We start from the raw sequence: 23459 nt of genomic DNA, 5'->3' as shown, positions 1-23459 counted from the left end.
AGCTGGACTCACCTTTCTTTCACTCTGCTCTGCTTCAAGTTGCCCTTTCTGCTTTTCAACCCTCTCTTCAGTTCTCTCCCACCCTCCTTTAGCTTCTTCACACCTTACATCTCTCGAATCCTCCCTAGACCTCCTCCAACTCTCCTTTACATCCTTTAAACGCTCCTTTCAATCCAACACCACCACCTCTAGCTCCCTCAAACAACCTTTACATCACTCGAATCCTCCTTAGATACCTCGAACCCTCCCTAGATCACTCTCACCCTCCCTAACATCCTTCATATCCTCCCTGAACTTCCTTAATCCCTCCTAGAAATCATAAATCGTAGAATCAATAAGCTTGGAAAAGACCTCAAACATCATCGAGTCCAACCTGTCACCCAACACCTCCTGACTACTAAGCCTTGGCTCCAAGTGCCACATCCAATCCCCTCTTGAACACCTCCAGGGAAGGTGGCTCCACCACCTCCCTGGGCAGCACATTCCAACTGCTAACAATTCTCTCTGGGAAGAACTTTCTCCTCACCTCCAGCCTAAACCTCCCCTGGCACAGCTTGAGACTGTGTCCTCTTGTTCTGGTGCTGCTTGCCTGGGAGAAGAGACTAACCCCCACCTGGCTACAGCCTCCCTTCAGGGAACGGTGCACCCCCCCCGGGGACCTTTGTTGGTTTACCGACAGCTCTGAATCCCTGCCTGGTTTATTCCCATTCAGCTCTTTTTCAGCTTGCTCAATTAGTCTTTGAAATCTCTCAAACCCCTTTTAGAATCCTTAAGTCCTTCATAGACCTCTCCCTTCTTTATAGCTCTCAAACAATCCCTGACATCACTCAAACGCCTCTTTATGTTTACCAAACTCTCCTTTAGCTCCCTCCAACAACCCTTAGATCCCTCGAACCCTCCTTAGATGCCTCGAAGCCTCCTCGGGTCCCTCAAACCCGCCTTAGCTACTTCCAACCCTCCCAGGCCCTCTGGCGGTGTGCTGGGACGCTGGAAAGATCTTAAGAGAAGTGGAAAGAACCCTGCAACTGCCCCCCTGGAGGGACAGCAGCCAGCAAGCTGGAGGCACTGGGAGGTGCAAGTTGCACGCTGCAAATAGATTTCAGTCAGCTTGAGATGGAATATTGGCCACATCTAAACGTGACATCGAGTCTTTGGTTTCCGGTGGGCCAGCAAGCACCGGTGTGGGACCCAGCCGTGTTTGTGTGCATGCCCAACACCCAGGGGGCACTTCTGCCTCTGCAGGTAGTGTAACTTTAAAGATCTGCTTCTCATCACACAGTGCTGCTCCAACGCCTGGGTTATGGTCTGAGCAGCTGCTGCAGATCAATGTCATTTGGGATGCCACAAGCAGTAAAGCAAAGTCACCCAGGCAAGGTTGGCAGTGGGTGACGAGAGTGGGCAAGTTGCTCTGGTCACAGCTGCCACGAAAGGTGCTGGGCATCATTCTGGGCACAGCTGAGAGTTCCCTTACATGTGCAAATGAGCCTGGCTAGGAAAGCAAGGAAAAGCCCCCAGAGCTATACACCAAGGCCGAGACCTGCAGGGCACTCACAGACCTGTGCAAGGCAAGACCAGGGAGGAAAGGACAAATGACTCCAAGGGGATCAATTGCTTGGTCCTGGCAAGGAGCCTTGAGCCAGAGGAGGATTTGAAATATTCTTGCTGGACTCGTGGGTGACAGCTTAAGGCCATGGACTATCCACAGTGGGGTCTCCATGGCTATAGTCGACAACCTATGGTCTAGGCCCTGCTACAAGAAAGCCACGGGCTGTGTGGTTGTAGTGGAAAACCTGATCCAGGGGGAGCCTTGCTTTGGTTGAGAATTGCCTTGCAGGCAACTTCATAGCTGCAAGGGCAGAGCCAGGCACAGCACTTGGGGCTGGAAGAATAATGCAGAGTAGGGCCTGTGCCATGGAGCGATGTGGGCAGCCTTGGGGCTGTGAACTACTACCCCCTGGAGAGCAAGGGCACGTCCAGGAGAGTGTGACCTTGGGGCCAGGAAGCATCCGTGGTAGGGAGGCAAGTGTGGGGGGAGCAGAGCCCTGGGTAGAGAGCGAGCAAGGGCTGTGTCAGGCTGTGGGCTCATGGCTCTGAGATGTAATGAAGACGTGTAATCCCTTCTAATCTGTCTGCTGTGCAGGGCACAGAGAGCAGGTGTAAAACCTTCTTCCCAGATGCAGGCTGTCGAGCAGAGGCTCTGAGAAAGCGAGCACAGCAGAGCAGGGCAGAGCAGGAGCAGAACGAAGACAGCGAAGGTCGAGGTCTGTTGTTAACCCGAAAGAGGTCCCCCTAGGGGGTGCACCGTTCCCGGAGGCACTGCAATACCAGGACGATGCGCGGAGCGGAGGGAGCAAGCTCCGGATCCAACTCCCACGCCCAAAAATCCGTTTAATATAAAGTCCTCTCATCGAGGACGTATCAGATATTAAACTGATAAGAACAGATACTACACTTGATCTTAGCCAAAAGGCCGAGAAGCGATACCCAAACCCCTCCACCATACCACCCCCTTGCCCCGCGGGCCTCCCCTACCTCACGCACACCGCCCTGCCGCCCGCACCCGCCTCCCCGCTCCGCTCCCCGCCGCTCCCGCACGGCACCGCTGGGGCTCACGGACACCCAGCTCCGTTCCAGCCCCGCCGGCCTGCCCCCGAGCGCGGGACCCCGGCATGCCGAGCGCCGCTTATTACCATAACCCCGCCCGCGCTCCGCACCCGCCCCGCCCTTCTCCTGCCTCCCGGCCAATGGCATCGCACGATCCGCCCCTGTCGCTGCAGGCCCCGCCCCTCCCCCGGCCCCCCCTCCTGCTTGGCAGGGCTCACAGCCGCCTCCTGCCGTCCCCCTCAGCCCCTCCCGCCCCGCCGCAGCTCAGGAGCCGGCGCCTGCCGCTCGCCCGCCCGCCCCTGCGGCGCTTCTCCCGCGCTGCGCCCCCGCTGCCGCTCCCCACGGGGCAGGAGCCACGGCGCCCGCGGCCGGCAGGGGCAGCTCCTCGCTGTCAACATCACCAGCATCTCTTTAAACCTCCTCAAGGTCCCTAAAATCTCCTTCGAATCTTTTCAAAACTCCCAGAAACTCCTAAAACCGCCCAAAGATGCATCCTGATCTCTCCTTTCCAACGTGCAGATGTTAAACCTTCTGGCACTCGAAGCTCTTTCAAATACCTGCTCAACGATAATAAAAATCTCTTCCAAACCTCCTTAAAATCTGTCCAACAATCTTAAGAGAGCGCTTTTACTTCTTCCTTGGGTGGTTTTAGGAGCTTCTAAGAGTTCTGAAAAGGTCGTTATGATTTTTTTTTGGTCCTTTAGTAGTTTTGAAGAGATGCTGATGATTTTTGTGGCAGTTTGGAACCCTTCTAAGCACCTTAAAAGAGTGTCAAACATAACTAAGCCTAGAGCCTGACTGCAATCTCTTTACTATCAGTGTTTTTCAGAGATTTTAATGAATTTTTAAGAGCTTTTGATGAGTTTGGAAGGGGTTTTGATGGGTTTTTTACATGCGGTTTTAAATCTTGTCCAGCTGTTTGGAATGGTTTTGAACACAAATGGCTGGGTCTCGGGGTGGGGCCCCTGGTGCTGCAACGGCTTTGAACTGGGTGGGAAGTTGCCTGCACAAGGGCATTGTTGTGACTCCTCAGGTGGCACCGAGAGGGCCACTGCATATTCATTCTCCTTGACTCAGTCTTCTTTTTCTCTTCCTCTTCCTCCTCGTACTTCTCCTCCTTGTCATTTTCATTGTCCTGTTCATCATCATCATTCTTCCCCTCTTCTTCTCCCTCAAGGCTGCACATGAGGGTATTCTCCTCCAGGCTCTCATCCAGGAGCTTGTGTTGCACCTTGCTGGGGTTCCAGGTCAGCCCTGGGGCCTTGGTGAGTGCCTTGGGGCACAAAGTGAGTGCAGATGGACAGATGGAGGGTCAAGGCTGAAGGAAGTTGTCTCAGTCCAGAGGAAGACAGAGACTCGGTTCTCTATTTAATACTCCTGTGGTGTGAAACTGAGGCACAAACGAGGCCAAATATCAGAAGTGAAGCTGCTTATTAAAGGATAAAGTGAATGAATGGAACAGGGGAAGGGAGAAAAGGGGAAAAGAGAGAGAGGGGGAGAGGAGCCAATGGAGAAAGAGGGCGAGAGCAGGAAAAAAATGATATTATCACCCTCCCTAGATGCTTTCTTTGGCTGGAGGAGGTCGGAGGAAGGCTGCTGCCACTTTGGCTTGGAAGAGAGGAGGGAGACAGAGTTTCCAAAGTCCAAGTCCTGGTTACCTTGTGCTCTCCTGGGCCAGAGGAGGGGAGGGAGTTGCTGAGTCCTGTGATGTCTCCAGCATGTGTTGCTTTCAGTGGAGTTCTCTCTTACAGAGGGCACGGCTTGTTCATGTGGTGGTGGTGATGGTGGTGAGACGTCCTGCACTGCTGCTGCCAGGTTGAGCCGTGGTGATGCTCAGCGTCTTTTATTCAGTTCTTTTAATTGCAGCTTCCTCCTGGCTGCTCACTTAGTCCAGGTGTTGCCTCCAGGACTCCTGTGCCTGCAGGGGTCCGGTGCTGCGAGAGTGAGCCCCTGTCCCTCTACTTCTCACCTGTGTGGTGGTTTGGCCCTGGCCTGGAGGCCAGATGCCCACCAAAGCCTCTCTGTCCCTCCCCCTCTTAAATGGACAAGGAGAGAGGAGGGAAAAAAAATAACAAAAGCCAATAAGAAGATAGAAGCAATTTAATAACAATAATGAGCAAAGGCAATAGACAGCATGGAAGGGAAAGCAGAGCGAGAGATGTTGGTCGCTGCTGCCCATCAGCAGGACCATGGTTGGTCTCGGGCAGCAGGGCTCTCTAAGCTTGGTGGTTCCTTAGGAGGACAGACACCATGGACCAATCTTCCACTTCCTTCTGCCACTTCATTCTTCTGCCTGAGCTGACCTCACATGGCATGGAATGCCCTCTGGCCAGCCTGGGTCAGCTGGCTCCGCTGTGCCCCCTCCCAAGATCTTGCCCACCCCTCAGTGTACTCTCGGGGCAGGGAAATGTTGAAAGCACACAGCCTGGATACTTACTCAACAGTAGCCAAAACTCTGCTGTGTTATCAACTACTGCTGCAAAACACAGCACTAGAAAGATGCTGTGAGGAGAATTAACTCCAGCTCAGCCAAACCCAATACAATCTGCTTCTCAGGCCAGCAGGGGCTTTGGTGCACATTCCAGGGAGTCTGCACCAGAGTGGCCCCCGCCCCATTACACATCCCTGGGCTGATCAGGCCAGGTGGTGATCTCTTGCATCTTTCCACCATCCCCCCCTTCCAGGGTAGCTGCAGTCTTGATGGGTAGAGATGATCCTACCTTTGTTGCACATTGCAAGGGTCTTCTGCCACATCCCTCCCCAGGCAGCTATCTGGGGAGCAGATGTGATTTTGTCTTTGTTAATTTACAGGTACAAGGGAGAGCTCCACTCTCTCAGATGTGGGAGGAGTTGGTTCAGCATTTGTGTGGCTCTGGCTGGATCCTGCCTACCTACAGTGGTGCTGGCAGCAGCTGACCCCAGAAGCTCAAACACCCAACCCCTGCCTGGGTCATCCACCACCACCTGAACAGGCATTCAGGGGTCTTACCCACATACCCTCCCCCCTGCCTCCATACCCCATAGCCGGAGTCACCTGAGGTCTCAGTCCTCCTGTCTCCCACTTCATCACTTCCTGCGTAAGGTGGCTGCAGGGTCCCTCCCCACCCCTCATCTGTAACCCCTGCCTTGATTTGTTGCTGTTCTTTCAGCCCTCCAGCTCATCCTGTGCTCCTGGTTCCAGCCCAGTTCATTCAATGCTTCCTCAGCCACAACATTTTCTGTTCCACTGTTCCATCTCCAGTGGCAGTGGGGGACACAGGGCCATGGGACAGCAAAGACACCAGGGACACCAGGCTGGGCAGGGACTGGCTTGAGAGCAGCCCTGAAGAAAATGCCTTGGAGGTGCTGGGGGAGGAGAAGCTCAGCAGGAGCCAGCAGGGAGCTCTTGCAGCCCAGAGAGCCAAGCAGATCCTGGGCTGCAGCGAGAGAAGTGTGGCCAGCAGGGCAGGGAGGGGATTCTGCCCCTCTGCTCCACTCTGCGGAGACTGTTATAGAAAATGTTTGTCCATTGTTTTATTATACAATAGAGTTGGCAATCTATGTTAGCATAAGACGTATTGTATAAGATATATTGTGGTTAGGACTTGTAACCGACGTATTGTGTAAGATATATTGTGGTTAGGACTTGTAACCGACATATTGTATAAGATATATTGTGGTTAGGACTTGTAACCGACGTATTGTGTAAGATATATTGTGGTTAGGACTTGTAACCGACGTATTGTGTAAGATATATTGTGGTTAGGACTTGTAACCGACGTATTGTGTAAGATATATTGTGGTTAGGACTTGTAACCAATAGTAGGAGTAGAAGCTAAAGTAAACCCTTATATGTCAATGCATTGCATAAGAGGATGTTGAAAGGGGGCGTTGTGCAACGCCTGGTAGAAGTCTGGCGAAACAACTCCTTATATAGAATAGTTTGACAAAGACTGATAAGAAGACCCTGAGGAAGACTACTAACTTCAGCCTCAGAGACCACTGGAAGGCAGAAGAAGACCCCTTAGCAACACCTTGGACATGCGCCTTGAGGAGTCTTCTAAGACACGGCTATGGAAGTGAAAGGAAGACTGCTAGAACCGCTCTATCTTGCGGCAGTTGGAGGAACGGTGATTCCCCTGTCGCCCAGCGCTGTCTTACCCTGCTCTATTTTGATGATTATTAAATTCATATTTGTTAATTTTGAAGGCTAGTTGAGTCCTTTATAACAGAGACCACACCTGGAGTACCGTGTCCAGTTCTGAAGCCTCTGTTCCAGCAAGGATCTGGAGGTGCTGGAAGGTGTCCACAGAAGGGCCACGAGGATGTACAGGAGGCTGGAGCTGCTCTGCTATGAGGACAGACTGAGAGAGTTGGGATTGTGCAGTCTGGAGAAGAGAAGGCTCTGACGAGACCTCCGTGTGGCCTTCCAGCATCTGAAGTGGGCTACAAGAAAGCTGGGAAGGGACTTTTCAGGGTATCAGGGGGTGATGGGGCTGGGGGGGGATGGAGAGATTGAGATTGGATGTTAGGAAGAAGTTCTTCCCCATGAGGGTGGTGAGACACTGGAGCAGGTTGCCCAGGGAGGTGGTGGAAGTGTGGTGAAGGCATGTTATGCTGAGAATGATGTCCCCAGATACTGAAACTTGTCCCAGCATGTGTGGACACATCCCCCTCCTTTCATGAGGGGAGCAAAGGCCCAGGCGTCAGCCAGGTGGCATAAGCAACTGCACACACCCATGGCATGGGACGCTTGTGCTGATACCGAGCGTGGCACAACACTAGCCTCACACCTCCCATAGACTGGAGCTGGTTGTTTATGAGAGTGCCCATTGGGCAGATCTAGCCTCAAGAAACTTGCAAGTATTACCCCAACTCGTAAACAAGTTGCCCTCTTTCTCTTTGTCCGAGCTACCAAGTTCTCTGCCTGCTTGCCATAGCCTTTGCTATTGAGCCATTGTTACTAAGTCTTCTCTCTCCTACAAGCAAGCATACTAGCGGCCTCTGCACGACGAGGAGAAGCCAGCATCTTGGGCAGGGCTGTCCAGCCTCAGCCCTGAGGGTATCTCCAGAGGAGGGAACTTCGCTGAGAGCCTGAGAAGCTACAGCACTGTATTGCCAGTCTCACCGGTCGGAAGAGCCCGCCGTGTCTTCAAGAGGACTGGACCCCCGAGGGTAAGATCTGCCCAGCTGTCGGGGAAGGGACTTAGCCGAGTCCGGCAGTCCAAACGCCTGCCTCAGCCTTGAGCAGCAGACTGCCAAGCCACAGCCGTGTGTACCGGCTCACGTAAAGCAGGAGCAGTGCCTAGCCGCATGCCTGCGTGACCCCGCCACTGCGGGAGAGAAGAGGAGCTGCCACTGCCGCCACTCCGTGCCCTGTGAACCCCAGGGGAATCCAGAACACCGTCCGTGCCTGTGCTCCGCAGCCGGGACCGCACCGAGGGGGTCCCGCCCGCTCCTTCGAGCCAAGCAAAGGGGAAGCCGACGCTCCGTGCAGCCGCGCCTGTCCCCCGGGGCTGTCCGCATCGTCCCAAAGCCCATTATCACAGGGCCGACCCCATCCAGGGACCAGCCCTGTCGGCCCTACTGGGCCGACCCCGCAGGACCACTCCCTGCCGCCCGGAGGGAGCCGCCTGAGTCCTGCGAAGGGAGCCGCCTGAGTCCTGCGAAGGGAGCCGCCTGAGTCCTGCGAAGGGAGCCGCCTGAGTCCTGCGAAGGGAGCCGCCTGAGTCCTGCGAAGGGAACCTGCCTCCCGGCTAGCCTGCGTTCCGTCCCCTCTCCGCTGCTGCGGGAGGGAGAAGGTTGCCCCCACCGTCGCTGTCTGGATCAGCCCAGGAGCCAGCCCCAGCAGCCTGCCGCAGCCTAGCACCTAACCTCGCTACAAACAAAGGACACAGTGTACCTTCCACGTGCTTTCCACTCGCTGACATTCAGTTCAAAGCACCTGCGCCTAGCAGCGTAACATTTGCAGTTCAAGCCTCTGACACGTTGTAATAGTCTCTGTATAGCGTTAAGCAGCCGCCAGCTGTGGGCAACCTGATCTAGGGTGAGGTGTCCCTGCCCATGACAGGGGGGTTGGGGCTGCATGATCCTGGAGGTCCTTTCCAACCCTGACAATTCTGTGAATGATAGAATCATAGAATCAATAAGGTTGGAAAAGACCTCAAACATCATCAAGTCCAACCCGTCTCCCAAGACCTCATGACTACTAAACCATGGCTCCAAGTGCCACATCCAATCCCGTCTTGAACACCTCCAGGAATGGTGACTCCACCACCTCCCTGGGCAGCACATTCCAATGGCTAACAACTCTCTCAGTGAAGAACTTTCTCCTCACCTCGAGCCTAAACTTCCCCTGGTGCAGCTTGAGACTGTGTCCTCTTGTTCTGGTGCTGCTTGCCTGGGAGAAGAGACCAACCCGCACCTGGCTACAGCCTCCCTTCAGGGAACGGTGCACCGCCTCCGGGGACCTTTGTTGGTTTACCGACAGCTCTGAATCCCTGCCTGGTTTATTCCCATTCAGCTCTTTTTCAGCTTGCTCAAATACTCTTTGAAATCTCTCAAACTCCTTTCAGAATGATTAAGAGGCCGACCAAGAGCTCAGCGCACACCACGCTGCCGAGCGCCGGCCCCGGCAGGCTCCCGGCAGCCACAGGGCGCTGCAAGGGAGGCTCCGGACTCACACCTCTGCCACAGGCACCCACCTGGCAGCGGCAGCGGCAGCAGGGCTGCGGCCGGAGAGGAAGGCCCGCCCACAACTGGGCAGCAGCAGCCAATCAGAGCCGCGGAGAGCGCGGCAGCTCCTCCCCCTGGCCGCTGCCGAGGCGCAGCCAGGAGCTGCCCCTGCCGGCCGCGGGCGCCGTGGCTCCTGCCCCGTGGGGAGCGGCAGCGGGGGCGGAGCGCGGGAGAAGCGCCGCAGGGGCGGGCGGGCGAGCGGCAGGCGCCGGCTCCTGAGCTGCGGCGGGGCGGGAGGGGCTGAGGGGGACGGCAGGAGGCGGCTGTGAGCCCTGCCAATCAGGAGGGGGGGCCGGGGGAGGGGCGGGGCCTGCAGCGACAGGGGCGGATCGTGCGATGCCATTGGCCGGGAGGCAGGAGAAGGGCGGGGCGGGTGCGGAGCGCGGGCGGGGTTATGGTAATAAGCGGCGCTCGGCATGGCGGGGTCCCGCGCTCGGGGGCAGGCCGGCGGGGCTGGAACGGAGCTGGGTGTCCGTGAGCCCCAGCGGTGCCGTGCGGGAGCGGCGGGGAGCGGAGCGGGGAGGCGGGTGCGGGCGGCAGGGCGGTGTGCGTGAGGTAGGGGAGGCCCGCGGGGCAAGGGGGTGGTGTGGTGGGGGTGTTTGGGTATCGCTTCTCGGCCTTTTGGCTAAGATCAAGTGTAGTATCTGTTCTTATCAGTTTAATATCTGATACGTCCTCGATGAGAGGACTTTATATTAAACGGATTTTTGGGCGTGGGAGTTGGATCCGGAGCTTGCTCCCTCCGCTCCGCGCATCGTCCTGGTATTGCAGTGCCTCCGGAAACGGTGCACCCCCTAGGGGGACCTCTTTCGGTGTAACGATAGGGCTCAACTCTTTCTGCTTTCATTTTTTTCTGCTTCAAGTTGCCCTTTCTGCTTTTCAACCCTCTCTTCAGTTCTCTCCCATCCTCTTTTAGCTTCTTCACACCTTACATCTCTCGAATCCTCCCTACACCTCCTCCAGCTCTCCTTTACATCCTTTAAACGCTCCTTTCAATCCAACACCACCACCTCTAGCTCCCTCAAACAACCTTTACATCACTCGAATCCTCCTTAGATGCCTCGAACCCTCCCTAGATCACTCTCACCCTCCCTAACATCCTTCATATCCTCCCTGAACTTTCGTAATCCCTCCTAGAAATCATAAATCATAGACTCAATAAGCTTGGAAAAGACCTCAAACATCATCGAGTCCAACCTGTCACCCAACACCTCCTGACTACTAAACCGTGGCACCAAGTGCCACATCCAATCCCCTCTTGAACACCTCCAGGGAAGGTGACTCCACCACCTCCCTGGGCAGCACATTCCAATGGCTAACAACTCTCTCTGGGAAGAACTTTCTCCTCACCTCCAGCCTAAACCTCCCCTGGCGCAACTTGAGACTGTGTCCTCTTGTTCTGGTGCTGCTTGCCTGGGAGAAGAGACCAACCCCCACCTGGCTACAGCCTCCCTTCAGGTAGCCTGAGAGAGCAAGAAGGTCACCCCTGAGCCTCCTCTTCTCCAGGCTAAGGAACCCCAAGCTCCTCCAGACCTCTCCCCAGTCTCGTTGCCCTTCTCTGGATGCGTTCAAGTGTCTTAAATTGAGGAGACCAGAACTGGACACAGGACTCAAGGTGTGGCCTAAGACCATCCTTAAGTGTTTCAGGAGTTGCCTCCCCTCTTACAAGAGGTGATACAGCCTCTTTTTTCCCCCTTAATCCCTTCAAGAGCTGCCTGCCATCCAGGCCCAGAGCCTATCCCTCAGTTCACCTCTCTTGGCAAGTGGAAATGGTGAGGCAGGAATTAAGCCTTGTCCCCCCCCAAAAGGGGACAGGATGCAAGGTTGCTGTGGTGGTTGAGGCTGGGTGCCCCCCCTGATGCCACCACACAAGCCACACCTGTGGTGTCCCAAGGGTGCAGCCCAGTGGGTGGGCAGGGGAAGCTACGTACTTCATCCCATACTGCCCTGCTCCCTTATAAAACCATCAGCGAGGGGCCTGTACTTCCTCTTTCTTCCCTCACCATTCCAATGGAGATTGGTCCCTATCTGGTAATGGGCAGGGGGGCTCATCTCATGGCCTCTTGGGCTAGGTTAGGCCCAAGGCCAGGGGAAGGGCAGTCTCAGATCTAGCCAGCTGAGATTAGCCTAACAGTGAGTGGAGGAAGGGGTGGGGAAGAAAGAATCCTGGGGCTTCTGGGTGTACCCTCAGGTGGGGGTGGGATGCTTTTGTGTATGCTTTGGGATCTCTCTTTTGTCACGGTGCTTGTGGGTCTCTGTACAATTGTCACTGCTTTTCCAGTTCCACGTTGGCAATCCATGTCTCACTTTTCGCCCGTGCTGGGAGGATCGGTCCTTCAACCCAGCACAGCTGCTAAGAGGTTTGAAGTTGCTTTCATGGAGTTTCCAGAGTTTTTGAACAGCTTGGGAGAGATTTGATGACTTTTGAAGATGTTTCCAGGAGGTTTGAAGACACTGGCACGACCTTTCAGCCGCATTTGAGTATTTTGGAGAGCCAAAGACTTCACCAAGTCTCGCCAACACTCTTAATGTAATGCCTCATGAGGTGGCCTGGGGGGACCCCAGGAGATGTCACTAGATTTTAGTGAGTCTTCAGGTGTGCTGAAGAGTGCAAAGGGATGTTGATGGTTTTTCTGTGTTTTTCAGCAGTTTGGAAGGAAGCTGAACGCTCACAACACTGTTGAACCCTCACGAGTATCTCCCCAAAATTAGCTTTTAGGAGTCTTAAAGAGCTTTGAGTGACTGTTGAAGAGATTTTTGTTATCTTTGAGCAGGTATTTGAAAGAGCTTCGAGTGCCAGAAGGTTTAACATCTGCACGTTGGAAAGGAGAGATCAGGATGCATCTTTGGGCGGTTTTAGGAGTTGCTGGGAGTTTTGAAAAGATTCGAAGGAGATTTTAGGGACCTTGAGGAGGTTTAAAGAGATGCTGGTGATGTTGACAGCGAGGAGCTGCCCCTGCCGGCCGCGAGCGCCGTGGCTCCTGCCCCGTGGGGAGCGGCAGCGGGGGCGGAGCGCGGGAGAAGCGCCGCAGGGGCGGGCGGGCGAGCGGCAGGCGCCGGCTCCTGAGCTGCGGCGGGGCGGGAGGGGCTGAGGGGGACGGCAGGAGGCGGCTGTGAGCCCTGCCAAGCAGGAGGGGGGGCCGGGGGAGGGGCGGGGCCTGCAGCGACAGGGGCGGATCGTGCGATGCCATTGGCCGGGAGGCAGGAGAAGGGCGGGGCGGGTGCGGAGCGCGGGCGGGGTTATGGTAATAAGCGGCGCTCGGCATGGCGGGGTCCCGCGCTCGGGGGCAGGCCGGCGGGGCTGGAACGGAGCTGGGTGTCCGTGAGCCCCAGCGGTGCCGTGCGGGAGCAGCGGGGAGCGGAGCGGGGAGGCGGGTGCGGGCGGCAGGGCGGTGTGCGTGAGGTAGGGGAGGCCCGCGGGGCAAGGGGGTGGTGTGGTGGCGGGGTTTGGGTATCGCTTCTCGGCCTTTTGGCTAAGATCAAGTGTAGTATCTGTTCTTATCAGTTTAATATCTGATACGTCCTCGATGAGAGGACTTTATATTAAACGGATTTTTGGGCGTGGGAGTTGGATCCGGAGCTTGCTCCCTCCGCTCCGCGCATCGTCCTGGTATTGCAGTGCCTCCGGGAACGGTGCACCCCCTAGGGGGACCTCTTTCGGGTTAACAACAGACCTCGACCTTTGCTGTCTTCGTCCTGCTCCTGCTCTGCCCTGCTCTGCTGTGCTCGCTTTCTCAGAGCCTCTGCTCGACAGCCTGCATCTGGGAAGAAGGTTTTACACCTGCTCTCTGTGCCCTGCACAGCAGACAGATTAGAAGGGATTACACGTCTTCATTACATCTCAGAGCCATGAGCCCACAGCCTGACACAGCCCTCGCTCGCTCTCTACCCAGGGCTCTGCTCCCCCCACACTTGCCTCCCTACCATGGATGCTTCCTGGCCCCAAGGTCACACTCTCCTGGCCGTGCCCTTGCTCTCCAGGGGGTAGTAGTTCACAGCTCCAAGGCTGCCCACATCGCTCCATGGCACAGGCCCTACTCTGCATTATTCTTCCAGCCCCAAGTGCTGTGCCTGGCTCTGCCCTTGCAGCTATGAAGTAGCCTGCAAGGCAATTCTCAACCAAAGCAAGGCTCCCCCTGGATCAGGTTTTCCACTACAACCACACAGCCCGTGGCTTTCTTGTAGCAGGGCCCAGACCATAGGTCGTCGACTATAGCCATGGAGACCCCACTGTGGATAGTCCATGGCCTTAAGCTGTCACCCACGAGTCCAGCAATATTTCAAATCCTCCTCTGGCTCAAGGCTCCTTGCCAGGACCAAGCAATTGATCCCCTTGGAGTCATTTGTCCTTTCCTCCCTGGTCTTGCCTTGCACGGGTCTGTGAGTGCCCTGCAGGTCTCGGCCTTGGTGTATAGCTCTGGGGGCTTTTCCTTGCTTTCCTAGCCAGGCTCATTTGCACATGTAAGGGAGCTCTCAGCTGTGCCCAGAATGATGCCCAGCACCTTTCGTGGCAGCTGTGACCAGAGCAACTTGCCCACTCTCGTCACCCACTGCCAACCTTGCCTGGGTGACTTTGCTTTACTGCTTGTGGCATCCCAAATGACATTGATCTGCAGCAGCTGCTCAGACCATAACCCAGGTGTTGGAGCAGCACTGTGTGATGAGAAGCAGATCTTTAAAGTTACACTACCTGCAGATGCAGAAGTGCCCCCTGGGTGTTGGGCATGCACACAAACACGGCTGGGTCCCACACCGGTGCTTGCCGGCCCACCGGAAACCAAAGACTCGATGTCACGTTTAGATGTGGCCAATATTCCATCTCAAGCTGACTGAAATCTATTTGCAGCGTGCAATTTGCACCTCCCAGTGCCTCCAGCTTGCTGGCTGCTGTCCCTCCGGGGGGGCAGTTGCAGGGTTCTTTCCACTTCTCTTAAGATCTTTCCAGCGTCCCAGCACACCGCCAGAGGGCCTGGGAGGGTTGGAAGTAGCTAAGGCGGGTTTGAGGGACCCGAGGAGGCTTCGAGGCATCTAAGGAGGGTTCGAGGGATCTAAGGGTTGTTGGAGGGACCTAAAGGAGAGTTTGGTAAACATAAAGAGGAGTTTGAGTGATGTCAGGGATTGTTTGAGAGCTATAAAGAAGGGAGAGGTCTATGAAGGACTTAAGGATTCTAAAAGGGGTTTGAGAGATTTCAAAGACTAGTTGAGCAAGCTGAAAAAGAGCTGAATGGGAATAAACCAGGCAGGGATTCAGAGCTGTCGGTAAACCAACAAAGGTCCCCGGAGGCGGTGCACCGTTCCCTGAAGGGAGGCTGTAGCCAGGTGGGGGTTGGTCTCTTCTCCCAGGCAAGCAGCAGCAGAACAAGAGGACACAGTCTCAAGCTGTGCCAGGGGAGGTTTAGGCTGGAGGTGAGGAGAAAGTTCTTCCCAGAGAGAATTGTTAGCCGTTGGAATGTGCTGCCCAGGGAGGTGGTGGAGTCACCTTCCCTGGAGGTGTTCAAGAGGGGATTGGATGTGGCCCTTGGAGCCAAGGCTTAGTAGTCAGGAGGTGTTGGGTGACAGGTTGGACTCGATGATGTTTGAGGTCTTTTCCAAGCTTATTGATTCTATGATTTATGATTTCTAGGAGGGATTAAGGAAGTTCAGGGAGGATATGAAGGATGTTAGGGAGGGTTCGAGGTATCTAAGGAGGATTCGAGTGATGTAAAGGTTGTTTGAGGGAGCTAGAGGTGGTGGTGTTGGATTGAAAGGAGCGTTTAAAGGATGTAAAGGAGAGTTGGAGGAGGTGTAGGAAGGATTCGAGAGATGTAAGGTGTGAAGAGGCTAAAGGAGGATGGGAGAGAACTGAAGAGAGGGCTGAAAAGCAGAAACCGCAACTTGAAGCACAGAAAAGTGAAAGCAGAGAGACTTGAGCTCTATCGTTGCACCAAAAAAGGTCCCCCTAGGGGGTGCACCGTTCCCGGAGGCACTGCAATACCAGGACGATGCGCGGAGCGGAGGGAGCAAGCTCCGGATCCAACTCCCACGCCCAAAAATCCGTTTAATATAAAGTCCTCTCATCGAGGACGTATCAGATATTAAACTGATAAGAACAGATACTACACTTGATCTTAGCCAAAAGGCCGAGAAGCGATACACAACTTCCTCCACCACACCACCGCCCTGCCCCGCGGGCCTCCCCTACCTCACGCACACCGCCCTGCCGCCCGCACCCGCCTCCCCGCTCCGCTCCCCGCCGCTCCCGCACGGCACCGCTGGGGCTCACGGACACCCAGCTCCGTTCCAGCCCCGCCGGCCTGCCCCCGAGCGCGGGACCCCGCCATGCCGAGCGCCGCTTATTACCATAACCCCGCCCGCGCTCCGCACCCGCCCCGCCCTTCTGCTGCCTCCCGGCCAATGGCATCGCACGATCCGCCCCTGTCGCTGCAGGCCCCGCCCCTCCCCCGGCCCCCCCTCCTGCTTGGCAGGGCTCACAGCCGCCTCCTGCCGTCCCCCTCAGCCCCTCCCGCCCCGCCGCAGCTCAGGAGCCGGCGCCTGCCGCTCGCCCGCCCGCCCCTGCGGCGCTTCTCCCGCGCTGCGCCCCCGCTGCCGCTCCCCACGGGGCAGGAGCCACGGCGCCCGCGGCCGGCAGGGGCAGCTCCTGGCTGCGCCTCGGCAGCGGCCAGGGGGAGGAGCTGCCGCGCTCCCCGCGGCTCTGATTGGTTGCTGCTGCCCAGTTGTGGGCGGGCCTTCCTCTCCGGCCGCAGCCCTGCTACCGCTGCCGCTGCCAGGTGTGCGCCTGAGGCGGGGGCGGTCGGTCCGGAGCCTCCCTTGCAGCGCCCTGTGGTCGCCGGGAGCCTGCCGGGAGCGGCGCTCGGCAGCTCGGTGTGCGCTGAGCCCTTGGTCGGACTCTTAATCATTGTAAAAGGGGTTTGAGAGATTTCAAAGACTATTTGATATGAGAAACGAACTCACTGCTGAAATTTATAACCAGTTTATTATAAAATAAAGGCAACATAGCCCTGGGCGCAGGGCGAGTTTGCTAGAGGCGCACCCCAACAACACGAGTTGAACTTGTATAAACGGCAAACATACATACTAATACATTAAAACGTACATATTCATCTATTCCCCAGCACGCTCCCACCCCTCTGCATCAGGACTGAGACAAAACCTGCACTTTTAACCTGGCCAGTCTTTAGACCTGTTGGCGCCTCACCTTTCTCTCCCAATGCCCCACACAGTACAAACCATCACGAACCAATCAGCCCAACGACCGAACCCCACGGTCCCTGCCAAAGCCAAATATTAAAGGCAACAAAATTTCTCACATTGAGAAAGCTGAAAAAGAGCTGAATGGGAATAAACCAGGCAGGGATTCAGAGCTGTCGGTAAACCAACAAAGGTCCCCGGAGGCGGTGCACCGTTCCCTGAAGGGAGGCTGTAGCCGGCTGGGGGTTGATCTCTTCTCCCAGGCAAGCAGCACCAGAACAAGAGGACACAGCCTCAAGCTGTGCCAGGGGAGGTTTAGGCTGGAGGTGAGGAGAAAGTTCTTCCCAGAGAGAGTTGTTAGCCGTTGGGATGTGCTGCCCAGGGAGGTGGTGGAGTCCCCATCCCTGGAGGTGTTCAAGAGGGGATTGGATGTGGCCCTTGGAGCCATGGTTTAGTAGTCAGGAGGTGTTGGGTGACAGGTTGGACTTGATGTTGAAGGCAAGTGTCCTCCTGTCTTGCACTTCAGGTTGTTTACCAGGGTCACCTCTTCTTTATCATCAAGCCATCCTTCCCGTATCAGTGGCCTGTTGTTCTTTCTTGTCCTGAAACCTTCCATAGATACTTTCTGTTTTCCTACAACTCCCTGTGATAAATGGAATGAGAATTCGTGTGAAGGAGATGGTTTTGATTAAAGCAAGAGCAGGAGCTTGTGACTTAGAGAAAGGTACACAAGAGACTCAGTAAATTTCTTGTATTATGCTTCTATTTCAGCGCCGGACACAGGTAGAATCATTTCAAAAGGCCTGTGTGTCTTCAGAGAGTTTTGGGCAAACTTTTATACAGAAAGTTATCTGTGGTATGTCAATACTTCACAGAAAAGTCCAGATGCCTCCTATCTATGCAAAGGTTATCTATCTAAAAACAGCAGAAGTATACATATCACCCAGGTGTCCTTTATCTAATGCAAAAGACCCTCTTGTCTAAGACTAACAGAAGTAAATCACTGAAAAATCCTGCTATTCCTTATCTATGCAGAGGCTGTCTGCCAACTCCTCTGCCCCTCCCTGCATTCCAGCATTCAGCTAACAAGGAAAATTCTTATCTACTCTGTTATTCTGTTAATGAGAATTTTCTATTCATCAGTATGAAGGGTAGAATATTAGTTAGAAAGTCATTGTTGTGCATTTCAGCACCCAGCGCTGTTTCGCATGTCTCTTACGGCTTTGACATTGCTCTTTTCCAATTAACACCATATTCAATTGACTTTAATTGGCTCGGTCATTTATAACATCCCCGTTGTTATATTGCTTAGAACAGGCGCCATCACTTGTGCCCTGACCATGCTCGTATTCCTGCAAGCTGTTCTCACAAACCCCATTCACACTGCGATGACGAGAGCAATCACTGCAAGGATTCCCCTGCAACCCACCCTCGTAGACTGAGACCCGAGAAGCAATGTTTTGGATTCAGCAGGAGGCGGCTGTGAGCCCTGCCAAGCAGGAGGGGGGGCCGGGGGAGGGGCGGGGCCTGCAGCGACAGGGGCGGATCGTGCGATGCCATTGGCCGGGAGGCAGCAGAAGGGCGGGGCGGGTGCGGAGCGCGGGCGGGGTTATGGTAATAAGCGGCGCTCGGCATGGCGGGGTCCCGCGCTCGGGGGCAGGCCGGCGGGGCTGGAACGGAGCTGGGTGTCCGTGAGCCCCAGCGGTGCCGTGCGGGAGCGGCGGGGAGCGGAGCGGGGAGGCGGGTGCGGGCGGCAGGGCGGTGTGCGTGAGGTAGGGGAGGCCCGCTGGGCAAGGGCAGTGGTGTGGTGTGGGTGTTTGGGTATCGCTTCTCGGCCTTTTGGCTAAGATCAAGTGTAGTATCTGTTCTTATCAGTTTAATATCTGATACGTCCTCGATGAGAGGACTTTATATTAAACGGATTTTTGGGCGTGGGAGTTGGATCCGGAGCTTGCTCCCTCCGCTCCGCGCATCGTCCTGGTATTGCAGTGCCTCCGGGAACGGTGCACCCCCTAGGGGGACCTTTTTCGGTGTAACGATAGAGCTCAACTCTCTCTGCTTTCACTCTACTCCGCTTCAAGTTGCCCTTTCTGCTTTTCAACCCTCTCTTCAGTTCTCTTTTTGTCCTCCTTTAGCTTCTTCACACCTTACATCTCTCGAACCCTCCCTAGACCTCCTCCAACTCTCCTTTACATCCTTTAAACGCTCCTTTCAATCCACCACCACCACCTCTAGCTCCCTCAAACAACCTTTACATCACTCGAATCCTCCTTAGATACCTCGAACCCTCCCTAGATCACTCTCACCCTCCCTAACATCCTTCATATCCTCCCTGAACTTCCTTAATCCCTCCTAGAAATCATAAATCATAGACTCAATAAGCTTGGAAAAGACCTCCAAAATCATCGAGTCCAACCTGTCACCCAACACCTCCTGACTACCAAACCATGGCTCCAAGGGCCACATCCAATCCCCTCTTGAACACCTCCAGGGATGGTGACCACCACCTCCCTGGGCAGCACATCCCAACGGCTAACAATTCTCTCTGGGCAGAGCTTTCTCCTCACCTCCAGCCTAAACCTCCCCTGGCACAGCTTGAGACTGTGTCCTCTTGTTCTGGTGCTGCTTGCCTGGGAAAAGAGACCAACCCCCACCTGGCTACAGCCTCCCTTCAGGGAACGGTGCACCGCCTCCGGGGACCTTTGTTGGTTCACTGACAGCTCTGAATCCCTGCCTGGTTTATTCCCATTCAGCTCTTTTTCAGCTTGCTCAACTAGTCTTTGAAATCTCTCAAACCCCTTTTAGAATCCTTAAGTCCTTCACAGACCTCCTTAAACCCTTCATTATATCTCTCAAAGAATCCTTGACATCACTCAAACTCTTCTTTATAGACAGGGAGATATGGTGTGGGCCCTGCTACGAGCAAGCCACGGGCTGTGTGGTTGTAGTGGAAAACCTGATCCAGGGGGAGCCTTGCTTTGGTTGAGAATTGCCTTGCAGGCAACTTCATAGCTGCAAGGGCAGAGCCAGGCACAGCACTTGGGGCTGGAAGAATAATGCAGAGTAGGGCCTGTGCCATGGAGCGATGTGGGCAGCCTTGGAGCTGTGAACTACTACCCCCTGGAGAGCAAGGGCACGGCCAGGAGAGTGTGACCTTGGGGCCAGGAAGCATCCGTGGTAGGGAGGCAAGTGTGGGGGGAGCAGAGCCCTGGGTAGAGAGCGAGCGAGGGCTGTGTCAGGCTGTGGGCTCATGGCTCTGAGATGTAATGAAGACGTGTAATCCCTTCTAATCTGTCTGCTGTGCAGGGCACAGAGAGCAGGTGTAAAACCTTCTTCCCAGATGCAGGCTGTCGAGCAGAGGCTCTGAGAAAGCGAGCACAGCAGAGCAGGGCAGAGCAGGAGCAGAACGAAGACAGCAAAGGTCGAGGTCTGTTGTTAACCCGAAAGAGGTCCCCCTCGGGGGTGCACCGTTCCCGGAGGCACTGCAATACCAGGACGATGCGCGAAGCGGAGGGAGCAAGCTCCGGATCCAACTCCCACGCCCAAAAATCCGTTTAATATAAAGTCCTCTCATCGAGGACGTATCAGATATTAAACTGATAAGAACAGATACTACACTTGATCTTAGCCAAAAGGCCGAGAAGCGATACCCAAACACCCCCACCACACCGCCGCCCTGCCCCGCGGGCCTCCCCTACCTCACGCACACCGCCCTGCCGCCCGCACCCGCCTCCCCGCTCCGCTCCCCGCCGCTCCCGCACGGCACCGCTGGGGCTCACGGACACCCAGCTCCGTTCCAGCCCCGCCGGCCTGCCCCCGAGCGCGGGACCCCGCCATGCCGAGCGCCGCTTATTACCATAACCCCGCCCGCGCCCCGCCCCCGCCCCGCCCTTCTCCTGCCTCCCGGCCAATGGCATCGCACGATCCGCCCCTGTCGCTGCAGGCCCCGCCCCTCCCCCGGTCCACCCTCCTGCTTGGCAGGGCTCACAGCCGCCTCCTGCCGTCCCCCTCAGCCCCTCCCGCCCCGCCGCAGCTCAGGAGCCGGCGCCTGCCGCTCGCCCGCCCGCCCCTGCGGCGCTTCTCCCGCGCTGCGCCCCCGCTGCCGCTCCCCACGGGGCAGGAGCCACGGCGCCCGCGGCCGGCAGGGGCAGCTCCTGGCTGCGCCTCGGCAGCGGCCAGGGGGAGGAGCTGCCGCGCTCCCCGCGGCTCTGATTGGCTGCTGCTGCCCAGTTGTGGGCGGGCCTTCCTCTCCGGCCGCAGCCCTGCTGCCGCTGCCGCTGCCATGTGTGCTCCTGAGGCGGGGGCGGTCGGTCCGGGGCCTCTCTTGCAGCGCCCTGTGGTCGCCGGGAGCCTGCCGGGGCCGGTGCTCGGCAGCTCGGTGTGCGCTGAGCTCTTGGTCGGCCTCCTGCTCCGCGTCGCCTTTGTGGCGGCTGCAGGTGGGGTGAGGGAATGTGTGGGGCTGAGGAGGGGATCCGCGGGGGGGGATGGTCAGAGGGTTGTGTCCTGGAGCTCGGAGGGGCGAGGGGTTGCGGGGGGAGGTGTGCGGGGCTGGGGGACCGGGAGCGTCCGCGGGGTGTAGCGGGGTGCGCAGGGTTGGTTTGTGTGCTAGGAGTTGGTGGTGCTTGGGGGAGCCGTGGAGAACGTCTGTGAAGCTTGGAGTGGGGAGTCCTGGAGTGAGGAGAGCGGGTCTGGGGGGGGGTCTGTGTGGGTGTCTGTGCGGGTCGGGGGTGGTCTGTGCGGGCCTGGGGGGGGTCTGTGCGGGTCTAGGCGAGGGTCTGGGGGGTATCTGTGCGGGTCTGGGGGCTGTCTGTGCAGTGGATGGTGCTGCCACCTCTTGTCTAACCTGAGAAGCAATAAACCCTTCTCCCCTTGCCCTGCAAACTGAGCTGTGTCAGCTGCATTTTGTCATCCTGAAGGGAAGTGCAGAAACAGAAGCGGCTGCGGAGGGCTCCTGGCGCTCAGTGCATGAGCTTCAGGCACTGCCAGGAGACTGAGGAGACCTCTCCCGAAGTCTAAGTCAGAAGCAAAGCCCGAAGGACCTTGCAGCATGGACTGGCCCCGCTGGGGGTCGCTCCTGCCCAAGCCTCCCCGAGGAGTCGTTAGAGCAGCTCGCTGCAGGCCCTGACTGCAGGCAGGCAAAGTGCAGGGCAGCAAACCCTGGCTTGGGTTTGTGAAGCAGAAAGGCCAAGGCCTGGAGTGGGGGGTCCTGGGGTGAGGAGAGTGGGGCTGGGGGCGTCCGTGCGGGCCTTGGGACCTCTGTGTGGCTGTGGCTGCTGGGGGGCGCTCTGGGGGTTTGGAGGCTTTGTGCTGGCAGCTGCTGTGCAGCTCTGTGCTAAAGGGCAGCGCCTGGGCTGAGGGCCAGGCCGGGGGGGAGAGCCCAGCCCAGGCTGTGCCCTGGGTGCCGTGGGGGTGCCAGGCGTGGGTGCTGTGCTGAGCCTGAGCTTAGGGGTGCCCGGGGCTGGTGCCAGAGCTGCTCCTTTGCCATCCTGCCCAGGGTTGGCATCCCCCAGCCCTCTGCCAGGAGTCCCGGGGGGGCTAATGTGGGGGTTGGGGCCTGCACCCCAGCTGCTGGAAGGTGCAGGAGCTCCCCGCTGCCATCCTGGCTGGGCTGCAGAGGCCCAAGGCGGGCAGCTGGGCACAGGCTGGGCCCCAGCAGGACAGGGCAGGCTGTGGCTGGCGGTGGCAGAGCTCTGCAGGCTGCAGAGGCAGCAGGAGCAGGCCCCAGGCTGGACTGCAGGGGCTTTGTGTTTGCAGAGTGCAGCTGAAGCTGCTGAGAGCGGGCAGGAGGATGCCTCAGAGGCACAAGTGGGCAGCTGCTGGGGCTGCAGCCCAGGGGTGCAGGGGCTGGCTGGGCAGAGGTGCCCACACTTGGCAGGTGGTTCCTGGCAGGCCTGGCTGGCCCAGGAGCCTGAGCTGGGCTGAAGCAAGGGCAGCTGTGAGGCTTGGCAGCTTGAGTGCCAGGACTGAGCCAACTGTGTCCCTGGGGGACCTTGAGGAGCATGGGCAGCACAGAGCAGGCCTTGGACACTGCAGCTGCCTTTGGGTGAGGGGCAGTGCCCCAGAGGGCACTGCTGGTGCTGGGCCCCTGCAGGCTGAGCTGGCCTCTGCCAGAGCTGTGCCCATGCACAGAAGAGCTCTGCTCAGGTGCCCTCCCCTGTGCAGGTGGAGCCCTTTGTGGGGGCTTGGTTGTGCCAGGTGTTGTGCCAGGGCTGCCTCTGCCTGCCCTCGGGCACAGGGCTGGGCGCAGCTCTCGGCAGGGTCTCTGTGTCCCCTCGCTGGGCTCTGGCTTTGTCCCTGCCCTCGGGAAGCCCAAGCCCTGTGCCCAGTGTGCCCAGCTTGCCCTCAGCACCCCAGGGCCCTTTGGACACTGCCAGCTGGCAGTGGTGGCACCCCCACAGCCAAGCCTAGTGGGTGCCCAGCACCTTGGCGGCCCGGATGGGAGCCTGGGGTGGTGCTGAGCTCTCTGCTTGTTGCTCTCTGCCCTCTCTTTGCTTTCTCTCCTCAGCTGCTCTCAGCCCTGCACAAGCTGCAGGACACCTCCCTGAATGCTACCCTTGCTGGGGGGGTGACAAGAAAGAGTCCAGGGGGGTCCAGCAGTGGCTTGCTGCTGGACTCAGCTTGGCTTGGCCACATGGCACCTTGGAGCCTGGCCTGGCTTCGTCTGTGAGCCCAGGGCTTGGGGCTGGGGTGGCCTCGTGGGCAGGAGCCTCCACATGGGGACAAAGGCTACTGGTGAGAGGAGGCCAGGACATGGTGGGGGGCACCCCCAGGCTCCCCAAATTGGGGGGCAGTGGAGGAGTCCTCAGGTGGAGTGGGGAGGGAAGACCAGGAGGCTCCCAAAATGTTGCCCTGCTGCGTTTTCTTTACCCAGGACGGGTCCAAACTGGCACTGCCAGGGCCCTGCCCCCCAGACTGACACCACTCCAACAGCTGACATTTATGACTACACATAC

At 57.2% G+C, this 23459-nt stretch overlaps 6 non-coding genes across 6 annotated transcripts; 3 read left to right on the top strand and 3 right to left on the bottom strand.

Moving 5' to 3' along the window:
- Window positions 1-2291: 2291 nt before the first annotated feature.
- On the bottom strand, window positions 2292-2482 carry LOC128897601 (U2 spliceosomal RNA). The gene has a single exon (XR_008462488.1). It is a non-coding gene; the product is annotated as a U2 spliceosomal RNA (small nuclear RNA).
- Window positions 2483-9923: 7441 nt separating this feature from the next.
- On the top strand, window positions 9924-10114 carry LOC128897575 (U2 spliceosomal RNA). The gene has a single exon (XR_008462463.1). It is a non-coding gene; the product is annotated as a U2 spliceosomal RNA (small nuclear RNA).
- Window positions 10115-12771: 2657 nt separating this feature from the next.
- LOC128897594 (U2 spliceosomal RNA) lies at window positions 12772-12962 on the top strand. The gene has a single exon (XR_008462481.1). It is a non-coding gene; the product is annotated as a U2 spliceosomal RNA (small nuclear RNA).
- Window positions 12963-15258: 2296 nt separating this feature from the next.
- LOC128897583 (U2 spliceosomal RNA) lies at window positions 15259-15449 on the bottom strand. Its single transcript, XR_008462470.1, has one exon. It is a non-coding gene; the product is annotated as a U2 spliceosomal RNA (small nuclear RNA).
- Window positions 15450-18329: 2880 nt separating this feature from the next.
- Window positions 18330-18520, top strand: LOC128897572 (U2 spliceosomal RNA). Its single transcript, XR_008462460.1, has one exon. It is a non-coding gene; the product is annotated as a U2 spliceosomal RNA (small nuclear RNA).
- A 1443-nt stretch (window positions 18521-19963) lies between these two features.
- LOC128897576 (U2 spliceosomal RNA) lies at window positions 19964-20154 on the bottom strand. The gene has a single exon (XR_008462464.1). It is a non-coding gene; the product is annotated as a U2 spliceosomal RNA (small nuclear RNA).
- Window positions 20155-23459: the final 3305 nt, after the last annotated feature.

This window comes from Dryobates pubescens, chromosome 11, assembly GCF_014839835.1.
Source record: "Dryobates pubescens isolate bDryPub1 chromosome 11, bDryPub1.pri, whole genome shotgun sequence".
NCBI lineage: Eukaryota > Metazoa > Chordata > Aves > Piciformes > Picidae > Dryobates > Dryobates pubescens.
The sequence above is the reverse complement of the archived record's forward strand: the minus strand, read 5'-3'. Positions and strand labels throughout refer to the sequence as shown.